Here is a 12,381-nt window from a genome sequence, read left to right on the forward strand (position 1 = left end):
CACCTCAAATGAGTACCTGGTGCGGTGTGTAGTAATCATCGCCAGGAGGGAGACAAAGGCGGCCGGGCGTGGTGCTGACCACCCACCCCCTCGTGTGCCACAGTGCCGGCAGCCTTCATAGCTGCTGCTACTCGCTAACAGCACTTGCCCCTACAGTCTGTTACAGGCTACACAGTGGGGAATCTTTGTCTTTGTGTTTGTGTGTGCCTGGCCCCGCCCTGCCTCACCCACCCACCACAGCCAGAATACCTCGTCACACACACAACGTGACGAGGTGTGAACACACACAGCGTGACGAGGTGTGAATACTCACAGTGTGACGAGGTGTGAACACACAGTGTGACGAGGTGTGAACACACACACACACACAGTGTGTGACGAGGTGTGAACACACACAGTGTGTGACGAGGTGTGAACACACACAGTGTGTGACGAGGTGTGAACACACAGCGTGACGAGGTGTAACACACACACACAGTGTGACGAGGTGTGAACACACACAGTGTGACGAGGTGTGAACACACATTGTAACGAGGTGTGAACACACACAGTGTGACGAGGTGTAACACACACACAGCGTGACGAGGTGTGAACACACATTGTAACGAGGTGTGAACACACACAGTGTGTGACGAGGTGTGAACACACACAGTGTGACGAGGTGTGAACACACACAGCGTGACGAGGTGTGAACACACACACAGTGTGACGAGGTGTAACACACATTGTAACGAGGTGTGATCACAGTGTGTGACGAGGTGTGAACACACACACAGCGTGACGAGGTGTGAAGACACACACAGTGTGACGAGGTGTGAACACACACAGTGTGACGAGGTGTAACATACACACAGTGTGACGAGGTGTGAACACACAGGATGACGAGGTGTGATCACACAGTGTGTGACGAGGTGTGAACACACACAGCGTGACGAGGTGTGAACACACATTGTAACGAGGTGTGAACACACACACATTGTAACGAGGTGTGATCACACACATTGTAACGAGGTGTGATCACACAGTGTGTGACGAGGTGTGAACACACACACAGCGTGACGAGGTGTGAACGAGGTGTGAACACACACACAGCATGACGAGGTGTGACGAGGTGTGAACACGGAGTGATTGGGAACCCAGCAATAATGATCATTTCATTCACGCACGACTTGACCGTGGTAAAATCCTCTATACAAAAATAATAATTAAGGGGACGTCCATAAATGACGTCACGCGACTTTGGGTCATTCGGTAAAGTCACGGATAAAGGTTTCAAAGGAAATAAAATAAACTACGACGTTTCGATCCCAACACCAAGAAAATGAATTCCTGCAGTCATGAAAGTTTTAAGTCTTAAAATTGTATTTCTTACACTTGGCCAAAATAATGGGGTGGAGGGTATTGCGTGATTTCAAGAGGAGATTTTATATACACACCACCACACCTGGCTAAAGCAATTAACCACTCAGTTAATTAAGGTGCTAAGTGGAGGCACGTGGCTGGGCTAAACCATTTAAATGCTCACGCGCCACCCGCTAAAGCAATTAACCACTCAGTTAATTAAGGTGTTAAGTGGAGGCACGTGGCTGGGCTAAGACATTTAAATACTGACACGTGACACCAGCTAGACACTTTGAACACAGCACGTGGCTGGGCTAAGACATTTAAATACTGACACGTGACACACCAGCTAGGCACTTTGAACACAGCACGTGGCTGGGCTAAGCCATTTAAATACTGACACGTGACACCCCCACCCCCACACGCACAGCAGCGGTGGTGGTGACGGTGGTGGTGGTGGAATCTGCTCCTCCGCTTCTCAGCTGACAAAAATTTTTTTTATCTGCCGGTGTAGCGATGGAGAATGTAAAATCTCCGCTGCAAGTGAGTAGATAACCCCCCCTCTCTCTCATTCAGCGCTCCAACATCTCTCCCCATCTCTCTCTCTCTCCCCCTACCCCGACTCTCTCCCCCATCCACCTCCCGTACCGCGCGTCCTTCATTCCCGCAGTTTTGACTTCAGCAGCCAAGTGCGTCTCTGTGTTGTCTCTCTCTCTGTGTCTCTGTGTTGTTGCTGTGTCTCTCTCTATCTGTGTCTCTGTGTTGTTGCTGTGTCTCTCTCTATCTGTGTCTCTGTGGTGTGCCTCTCTCTGTGTCTCTGTGTTGTTGCTGTGTCTCTATATCTGTCTCTCTCTCTGTGTCTCTGTGTTGTTGCTGTGTGTCTCTATCTGTGTCTCTCTCTCTGTGTTGTTGCTGTGTGTCTCTCTCTCTATCTGTGTCTCTCTCTGTGTCTCTGTGTTGTTGCTGTGTGTCTCTCTCTATCTGTGTCTCTGTGTTATTGCTGTGTCTCTCTCTATCTGTGTCTCTGTGGTGTGCCTCTCTCTGTGTCTCTGTGTTGTTGCTGTCTCTCACTCAAAACTGCTCTAGAGGAGTTGTACAACCCTAGCTGCCACTGCTATTCAGTGGCCTAAATTATGGCCCTAGATTTTGGTGTTATAATTTATTTATGGAGTTTATTGTTAAAAATTCGGTCACAGTCCCTATGATCACTGTTACATTGCATTTATGGCTTTTATTTTGGTGATTTCAAAAAGTTTTTTTTGTTTTGGCCATGTTTTTGTTTATTGTAGTACGGAGTTAGACTGATAGCCTTAATCTTAGTTGTCTTGTGGTTGTTGTTGTTGTTTGACCTGCATCCCACTGGGATTTTTGCACACAGCGTTGGTGTACGGTGCTATTTCAGGAATATTTTGATATTTTTTTCCTGTATTTTCTGTTTGCACAGTCACAAAATCACTTTAAGATGTTTTCCTGTTCATGTTTTTTGTTTGTTGCGGTTGCACCCGATTCAAGAGCCGAATGTCTCACAGGGCTATACCAAATAAATGAACTATGAACTATGAACTCTCTCTGTGTCTCTGTGTTGTTGCTGTGTTTCTCTCTCTCTGTGTTTCTCTCTGTGTTGTTGCTGTGTCTCTCTCTCTCTCTCTTTGTGTCTGTCTCTGTGTTCTCTCTCTGTGTCTCTGTGTTGTCTCTCTCTCTCTCTGTGTCTGTCTGTGTGTCTATGTTGTGTGTCTCTGTGTGTCTCTGTGTTAGCAGTGGTGTAGGCAATTCCAACAAGACCTACATCTCTGCTTTATTGACCTGGTCAAGGCCTATGATACCATCAGTAATCCTGGGCTCTGGGTTGTTCTTCGTGCTTTTGGAGTACCTGACCCTCTGCTCACGATCATTAAGGACCTTCATGATGGTGAGCGGACCCGGGTAAAACTACGTGGCTGGGAGTCAGAGCCATTCCCTGTACACCTTGGGGTGCGACAGGGATGTCCTCTGGCTCCCACATGATTTAACATCTATTTTGACCACGTAGTTCGTGAAACCTTCAGTAGCTGTACCAGAGGAATTTCCATCTGGTACAGATACAATCGGAGGCTGATCGATGCCCGGGTGCAGTCAAGGGATGGCTCCCTATTGGTCAACCACGTTATGTATGCCGACGACCTGGTAATTGGGGTTCACTCAGAGGAGGCGTTGGAGGTGCTGCTGCTGAAACTGGAGTGTGCCACTAAGAGGTGGGGCCTTACCATCAGCCCCACCAAAACTAAGCACCTGCCTGGGTATTTTGTACCATCGGGCACTCCACCCCCGAAACTCACAATCGGTGATGGGACAGTTGTGGAGAGAGTGGAGAGTTTCCCATACCTGGGCAGTGTGCTCATGGCCGGCTCCAGTTTAACAGCAGAGGTCTCACTCCGAATCAGTCGAGCGGCATTATCTTTTCATCGGTTGCATAACGCTGTGTGGAAGCTACATGGTCTGTCGCTCCGCATCTCTACGCTTGCGAAACATGGACCCCCCTAATGGAATATCTTCGCCGGTTAAAAACATTTAGGCTGGCCTGCCTACGATCAATCCTGGGTTTAACCAGGCTGGATTGTGTGAGCAGCTCACAAATCCTCGAAAGATCTGGACAAAGTCCCATCGGTGAGTTCCTCCAGGCAGGTAAGGCTGCGTTAGCTGGGTCATGTAGCCCGCATGCCCAGCCACCGCATGTCTAAACAGCTTTTGTTCGGACGGATTGAGGGGGCTAAACGGGCGCGGCACGGGCTGGAGAAGAGATGGAGTGATGTGGTACAGAAAGACGTGGAGCTGAGTGGACTTGCCGATGACCGGTACCAGCGGTGTCAAGATCGGCCTCTGTGGAGGAGGCTCGTGAAGGACGCTACTGGGCAGTTGGAGGTAGTCGCCCTCCAACAACAACGGAGGGCGGAGGAACGACGCTCACAACAACGAGCGGAGCGCCAGGTGGCTAAAGCACAGCAGGTTGGCACAGTAGGAGGCACAGGTGGTGCATCAGCCAGTCATCTCAGTCAGTCAACCCGTGGCACCTGCTGGGTCTGCCCCGTGACCCCCTGCCAGCGGGCGTTCGACACTTCACGTGGCCTCAGGGTGCACATGGCCTGGCACAAGCGTCGTGGTGATGTCACCGCCACTTAGTGGCGAACGGCGGTTGTTGTTGTTGTCTCTGTGTTATCTCTCTGTGTCTGTGGCGAGGGGTGATGCAGCGGGCCGTGAGCGGTGTGCTCCCTCTCCACGCCCCCGCGCTACGTCCTGATGACACCCAAACGGGCAGAATCATTCTTCGTTACATTTTCGGAAAAGGCAAACAGCGATGCTGCTGCTGCTGATGATGACGATGCTTGTTACTGCATGATGATGGGTGATGATGCTGCTGCTGATGATGATGCTGCTTGTTACTGCATGATGATGGGTGATGATGATGCTGCTGCTGCTGATGATGATGCTGCTTGTTACTGCATGATGATGGGTGATGATGGATGCTGCTGCTGATGATGATGATGCTGCTTGTTACTGCATGATGATGGGTGATGATGGTGCTGCTGCTGCTGCTGATGATGATGCTGCTTGTTGCTGCGTGATGATGGGTGATGATGCTGCTGATGATGATGATGCTTGTTACTGAATGATGATGGGTGATGATGGATGATGATGATGATGCTTGTTACTGAATGATGATGGGTGATGATGGATGCTGCTGATGATGATGATGCTGCTTGTTACTGCATGATGATGATGGATGCTGCTGCTGATGATGATGCTTGTTACTGCATGATGATGGGTGATGATGGATGCTGCTGCTGATGATGATGCTGCTTGTTACTGCATGATGATGATGAATAGGGGAGTGTATTGCCTAGAGCTCCTGCGTTATCTCCCGCAGCTGCAGCAGCAGCTGGAGCTGCAGCAGCAGCAGCTGGAATTCCAGCAGCAGCGGCTGGAGCTGCAGCAGCAGCAGCAGCAGCTGAGGCGTCAGCAGGAGGAGCTGCTTTTCCAGCAGCTGGACGCGAGCCTGGAGCTGCACCTGGTGACGAGGCTTCAGCACCACGAGTGGCTGGAGCAGGCGGAGCTCCGGCAACAGCAGCAGGAGCAGCAGCAGCATCTGGAGCTGCGGCACCAGCAGGCGCTGGAGCAGCAGCAGCAGCAGGAGCTGGAGCTGCAGCAGCAGCTGCAGCAGCAGCCGCTGGAACTTCGGCAGCAGCAGCAGCAGCCGCTGGAGCTGCGGCACCAGCAGCAGCTGGCGCAGCAGCTAGAGCTGGAGCTGCAGCAGCAGCTGGAGCTGCTGTAGCAGCAGCATCAGCTGGAGCAGCAGCAGCAGCAGCAGCGGCTTGAGTTTGAGGAGCAGCAGCTGGACCCACACCTGGAGCTGCACCTGGTGCTGAGGCACCGGCAGCATCAGCAGCCGCAGCAGCTGGAGCTCCGGGAGCAGCAGCGGCTGGAGCAGCTGGATCTTCGGGAGCAGCAGCGGCAGCAGCAGCTGGAGCATCCGGAGTGGCAGCAAGCTGCAGCGGATGGAGCTTGACCTGGAGCATGCGGAGCGGCAAGCTGCCGCCGCCGCCGCTGCTCCTCGGTGAGCATCCAAACGACGTCAATCAGCCGACGCTGACACCGAGAGTGGTGGTGCTGGGGGTAGCGGTGGTGGTGGTGGTGGTGTCAAGAAGCCGCTGTTTGCTTCTCTTGGACAGCCGCTCAGCGTGCAGCAGCACGATCACAGCCAGATGCTGAGTGAGCTCTTGAGTCGAAAGTGATTGGGGGGGGGGGCAATAAGCCAATTGCTTGACCGCATTAATTTTTTTATTTTTCCATCCCCATAGGAGATACTCTGCGGCGACACAAGCGCCGGTGCTTTTGCCGAGATTGTTGACAAAGCACGCTGGCCTTGAACCAGTTGATGCGTGCTGCTGTATGCCTCTTCGTGCTTACCTGCAGCGTGGAAAATAAAGACGATTTCTTGTCTTCTGTCCGGGCCACTTTATCACAGTTCGTTACACAACACTCACCTGCTAGGCCCGTCGCTCGTTCGCTCCCTCACTCGCCTCGTCCTTATCCTATTACTACACTCCTTCACGATCCTATTACTACCCTCCTTCACGATCCTATTACTAAACTCCTTCCCGATCCTATTACTACACTCCTTCACGATCCTATTCACTACTCTCCTTCCCGATTCTATTACTACTCTCCTTCACGATCCTATTACTACACTCCTTCCCAATCCTATTACTACCCTCCGTCACGATCCTATTCACTACTCTCCTTCCCGATCCTATTACTACTCTCCTTCCCGATCCTATTCACTACTCTCCTTCACGATCCTATTCACTACTCTCCTTCCCGATCCTATTCACTGCTCTCCTTCCCTACTCTCCCCGTTTCACCCCTCCCGGCTGCCGTGTCTCGCCGTGTCTCAGCAGCCCCCGGGGGGTCAAGCGTGCCGACGTACGGACCGCGCTTAACCCCCTAGCGGCCCTACCCTAGGCAGCTACGCAGGGCCACACAGGGCTACTCTCAGCCTGGCGAGCTTGGCCGGTCCGGCTTCTCTCGTCCTCTGTCTTCATCGACTCGACCCCTCCGGCTCGTCTTGCCTCCCTCTCTCTCGTGTGTCCCTCGCGACCCCTCCCAGGTCTCCCCGTCGATCCTCTCGTTTTGTTTATTTCCGTGTTTTTTTGCGTGCACCGGGATCATCCGTCCCGAGAGACAAAGTGCACGGCGGCTTGCGGCTCTTGGTTTTGATTGACGTGCCATTAAATGACCCCCATTGGGCGAGGCAGTCACGCCCCAAAACCCGTTGGTTGGCTTCCGCTACATTTGCTGTCCTTGGCCTGCAAGCAGACAGGCCGGAAATTAATACATCTGTAACTTTAGACGGTGGTGCACGTGGGGGCGTATTGTCAGAACTCCACAATTGTGCTGTAAATTTAAGTCGTTAATACCAGCTAACATCGTCAATACCAGCTAACATCGTCAATACCAGCTAACATCGTCAACACCAGCTAACATCATCAACACCAGCTAACATCGTCAATACCAGCTAACATCGTCAACACCAGCTAACATCGTCAATACCAGCTAACATCGTCAACACCAGCTAACATCGTCAACACCAGCTAACATCGTCAATACCAGCTAACATCGTCAACACCAGCTAACATCATCAATACCAGCTAACATCATCAATACCAGCTAACATCGTCAATACCAGCTAACATCGTCAATACCAGCTAACATCGTCAATACCAGCTAACATCGTCAACACCAGCTAACATCATCAACACCAGCTAACATCGTCAATACCAGCTAACATCGTCAACACCAGCTAACATCGTCAATACCAGCTAACATCGTCAACACCAGCTAACATCGTCAACACCAGCTAACATCATCAATACCAGCTAACATCATCAATACCAGCTAACATCATCAATACCAGCTAACATCGTCAATACCAGCTAACATCGTCAACACCAGCTAACATCGTCAACACCAGCTAACATCGTCAATACCAGCTAACATCGTCAATACCAGCTAACATCGTCAACACCAGCTAACATCATCAATACCAGCTAACATCATCAATACCAGCTAACATCGTCAATACCAGCTAACATCGTCAACACCAGCTAACATCGTCAATACCAGCTAACATCGTCAACACCAGCTAACATCGTCAACACCAGCTAACATCGTCAATACCAGCTAACATCATCAATACCAGCTAACATCATCAATACCAGCTAACATCATCAATACCAGCTAACATCGTCAATACCAGCTAACATCGTCAATACCAGCTAACATCATCAATACCAGCTAACATCGTCAATACCAGCTAACATCGTCAACACCAGCTAACATCATCAATACCAGCTAACATCATCAATACCAGCTAACATCGTCAATACCAGCTAACATCATCAATACCAGCTAACATCGTCAATACCAGCTAACATCGTCAATACCAGCTAACATCATCAATACCAGCTAACATCATCAATACCAGCTAACATCAATACCAGCTAACATCATCAATACCAGCTAACATCATCACACGCCTCACCAAAGAGAAGCAGTTCCAGCCCATCGCATTAGGGGGCGAGTTAATTAAATGTTTGACCAAATATTAACGGGCAAATTTTTAAGTTGATGATTTTGTATGGCCCTGCGAATGATGATGTTATAAATATCCGAATGTCCCTTGGCAGAAAAAATGTTCCCCACCCCTGCTCTAAGACTTCCAGTGATTTCTTTTCAGCTGTCATTGCTTCAAGGAATGCAAGAGGGCAGCTTTACAGGAGGCACTTAGCACAACAAGCTGCAACCATAACCTGCTGTACCAGCTGGGTTGTGACGAGTGTTGTCGTGGTGTCGTTGTGCACGGTACGATACCAGTTCTCGCTATTAGGTACGACGATTGTCGCGATATATGAACGTTCCATCACGGGAGAGAAAACCACAGACTCGGTATTCATGTCCGTTATTAACGTTTTAATGTTCGGTTTTTCACGACTGCAACAGACGTAAAAAAAAAAGTTACCGTCAAAATAAACGAAATGTATAAACACTTGAACACGTGGTAGAAGTAGGAAGCTTTTGCGACCAATTTTATCCATGAGGGGGTTTTTTTGGGGGGGAGTTAGATCACTTAAATGTGTGTCGTGAAACCCGCCACCACCCGACAGCCAAACAGGGAGGTTTGTCACGTGAACAAGACGTGCCAATTCGTTACGAGTGCAGCACGACACCGGCTGTGTGTTGGGGAGCCAAATCTGGCTGTCGCCTGACGATGCCGGCTGTAATCACTGGTGAAACGTCGTCCTCAAATAGTAAATGTTGTGGATTTACCCTCAAACACAGCGGTGTGCTGTACTAATAAGGAATTGTCCACGTTCTATTTACACTCAAACACAGCGGTGTGCTGTACTAGTAAGGAATTGTCCACGTTCTATTTACCCTCACACACACCGCTGTGCTGTACTAGTAAGGAATTGTCCACGTTCTATTTACACTCAAACACAATGGTGTGCCGTACTAGTAAGGAATTGTCCACGTTCTATTTACACTCAAACACAGCGGTGTACTGTACTAGTAAGGAATTGTCCACGTTCTATTTACCCTCAAACACAGCGGTGTGCTGTACTAGTAAGGAATTCTCCACGTTCTATCTACCCTCAAACACAGCGGTGTGCTGTACTAGTAAGGAATTGTCCACGTTATATTTACCCTCACACACACCACTGTGCTGTACTAGTAAGGAATTGTCCACGTTCTATTTACACTCAAACACAGCGGTGTGCTGTACTAGTAAGGAATTGTCCACATTCTATTTACACTCAAACACAGCGGTGTGCTGTACTAGTACGGAATTGTCCACATTCTGTTTACCCTCAAACACAGCGGTGCGCTGTACTAGTAAGGAATTCTCCACGTTCTATTTATCCTCAAACACAGCGGTGTGCTGTACTATGAAGGAATTGTCCACGTTCTATTTACCCTCAAACACAGCGGCGTGCTGTACTAGTAAAGAATTGTCCAGGTTCTATTTACCCTCAAACACAGCGGTGTGCTGTACTAGTAAGGAATTGTCCACGTTCTATTTACACTCAAACACAGCGGTGTGCTGTACTAGTAAGGAATTGTCCACATTCTATTTACACTCAAACACAGCGGTGTGCTGTACTAGTAAGGAATTGTCCACGTTCTATTTACCCTCAAACACAGCGGTGTGCTGTACTAGTAAGGAATTGTCCACGTTCTATTTACCCTCAAACACAGCGGTGTGCTGTACTAGTAAGGAATTGTCCACGTTCTATTTACACTGAAACATACTGCTGTGCTGTACTAGTAAGGAATTGTCCACGTTCTATTTACCCTCAAACACAGCGGTGTGCTGTACTAGTAAGGAATTGTCCACGTTCTATTTACACTGAAACATACCGCTGTACTGTACTAGTAAGGAATTGTCCACGTTCTATTTACGTGACACCATACCAATTGGTTGGCGGGTTTAACGGCACATTTGTATTGAAGTGATCTCACCCAGAAAATAAAACCGTATGGATATATAACTGTCTTGGTACGAAGCGTACCAAATGGCACTAGGTTTTTATTTAAATTCTAGTATGCATTATCTCCACTAGGGTGCACACACATATACATTGTACCCAGGTTTAATGATATCTTATCGCAAAGAGGAAACATGCTCTTTGGTTCTTTCGGTAAAGTCACGTAGGTAATCAAATAAAATAAATGACGTTTCGATTGTAACACAAGCGTCCATCATCATCATTGGGAAAACCACAGCAAGAATTGCGTGGACGCTCCCCTCCCCCTACCCCCCTCTCTTACCGACACTGTATAACCTACATTCTTAGTTTTTTCGGTAAAGTCACGTTGAAGAGAAACAACAAAATAATAAAATATATAACAATAAAAAATTCTCACGACGTTTCGACCATAACTCAAACGGTCATCTTCAGGTGTTTATGCAAACCAACACACCTGAAGATGACCGTTTGAGTTATGGTCGAAACGTCGTGAGAATTTTTTATTGTTATATATATATTTTATTATTTTGTTGTTTCTCTTCAACGTGACTTTACCGAAAAAACTAATAATATGAATTACTGCAGTCATGAAAGATTTAAATCAAAACTGTATAACCTCTTACCACAGCATCTCTCTCCCACTTCATCAAATAAATGTTCTTGCTGTGTCCTGACTGTAGTGAGTGTCAAGGCACGTGCATGCTGGGTGTGTGTTCACTGTCATCAGGAAACGTTTATTAAGAAGTCTGTTTACTCTTTAATTCAGCAGGACGTGTTTATTTAAAGTTGCGCATTTTGACGTGACGTCACATTTCTCAAACACCCCCCCCACCTCCTCACACATCGTCACAAATGTCTGACCTCTCCTCCACCCCCCCAGCTGGGTTACGTCATTTATGGACGGCCCCTTAACACATGTTTCAGCTATCATTTGTATTACCATACTCATCCTATCTACGAAATTCATTATATTACCTATCCAGACTAGGATTTAAAGTCTGAATCTTATCCTGGCTATCATTTGTATTGCCCGACTTATCACGTCTATGATAAGCACTAAACAGCCCCGCCGTGACTGAGAGGGACAATACGAATATCTTAGCACTGTGAGAATCACTGCAGAGCTTACGTTAACTAGAACCGATAACGCTCGCGATCATTCATCAATCAAGCGATACGTAAGGTCTAACTTACACACGTTACGACTAAGCAAAATGGGCCTCAATTCTGGCAGCCCAAACAAATGAACAATTTCAAACGCAGCAAAATCGTCAACAACTATTTAATACTTATTTAAAACAATTAACAAATAAGTGTACGCGCAGACACACACACAGACACACACACAGACACACACACAGACACACACACACACAGACACACACACAGACACACACACACAGACACACACACACACACACAGACACACACAGACACACACACAGACACACACACAGACACACACACAGACACACACACAGACACACACAGACACACACAGACACACACACAGACACAGACACACACACAGACACACACAGCGATCAAACCCCTAACATCGATGCGCTAGCCATGCGGATCGCACGCCCAGAGAGAGACGAGACATCGCCCTGGAGAGAGATGCCGCCACCACCCATCATCGCCCTCCTCCGTGTTCGCGTGAATCACCTTCGCCACCTTCGCCAATTTCGCCACCTTCGCCACCTTCGCCACCGTCGTCGTCCACACCGCCGCCACGTCCGACTAAAGAGTTTCGTGGGGGGCTACGGCAACCGGGGGGGGGGGGAGGATTGGGGGGGGAGGAGGAGGGGGGACAGCCCCCCAGGACCTGGGCAGCTCTCCCTCACGCCAAAAACAAAACCTTCACTCGCGACGTCGTCGCCATCGCCGCCAACGACCGGGACGTGACGAGAGTGGCACGCGGACGAGGGGGACCCACTACCAGGGTCCCTCTACTGGGGTCCCCCTACCAGGGTCC

This window comes from Petromyzon marinus, unplaced genomic scaffold (assembly GCF_048934315.1).
Source record: "Petromyzon marinus isolate PM22_M1 ecotype Great Lakes invasive population unplaced genomic scaffold, UKy_Petmar_22M1.pri1.0 PM_G_Scaffold_13, whole genome shotgun sequence".
NCBI lineage: Eukaryota > Metazoa > Chordata > Hyperoartia > Petromyzontiformes > Petromyzontidae > Petromyzon > Petromyzon marinus.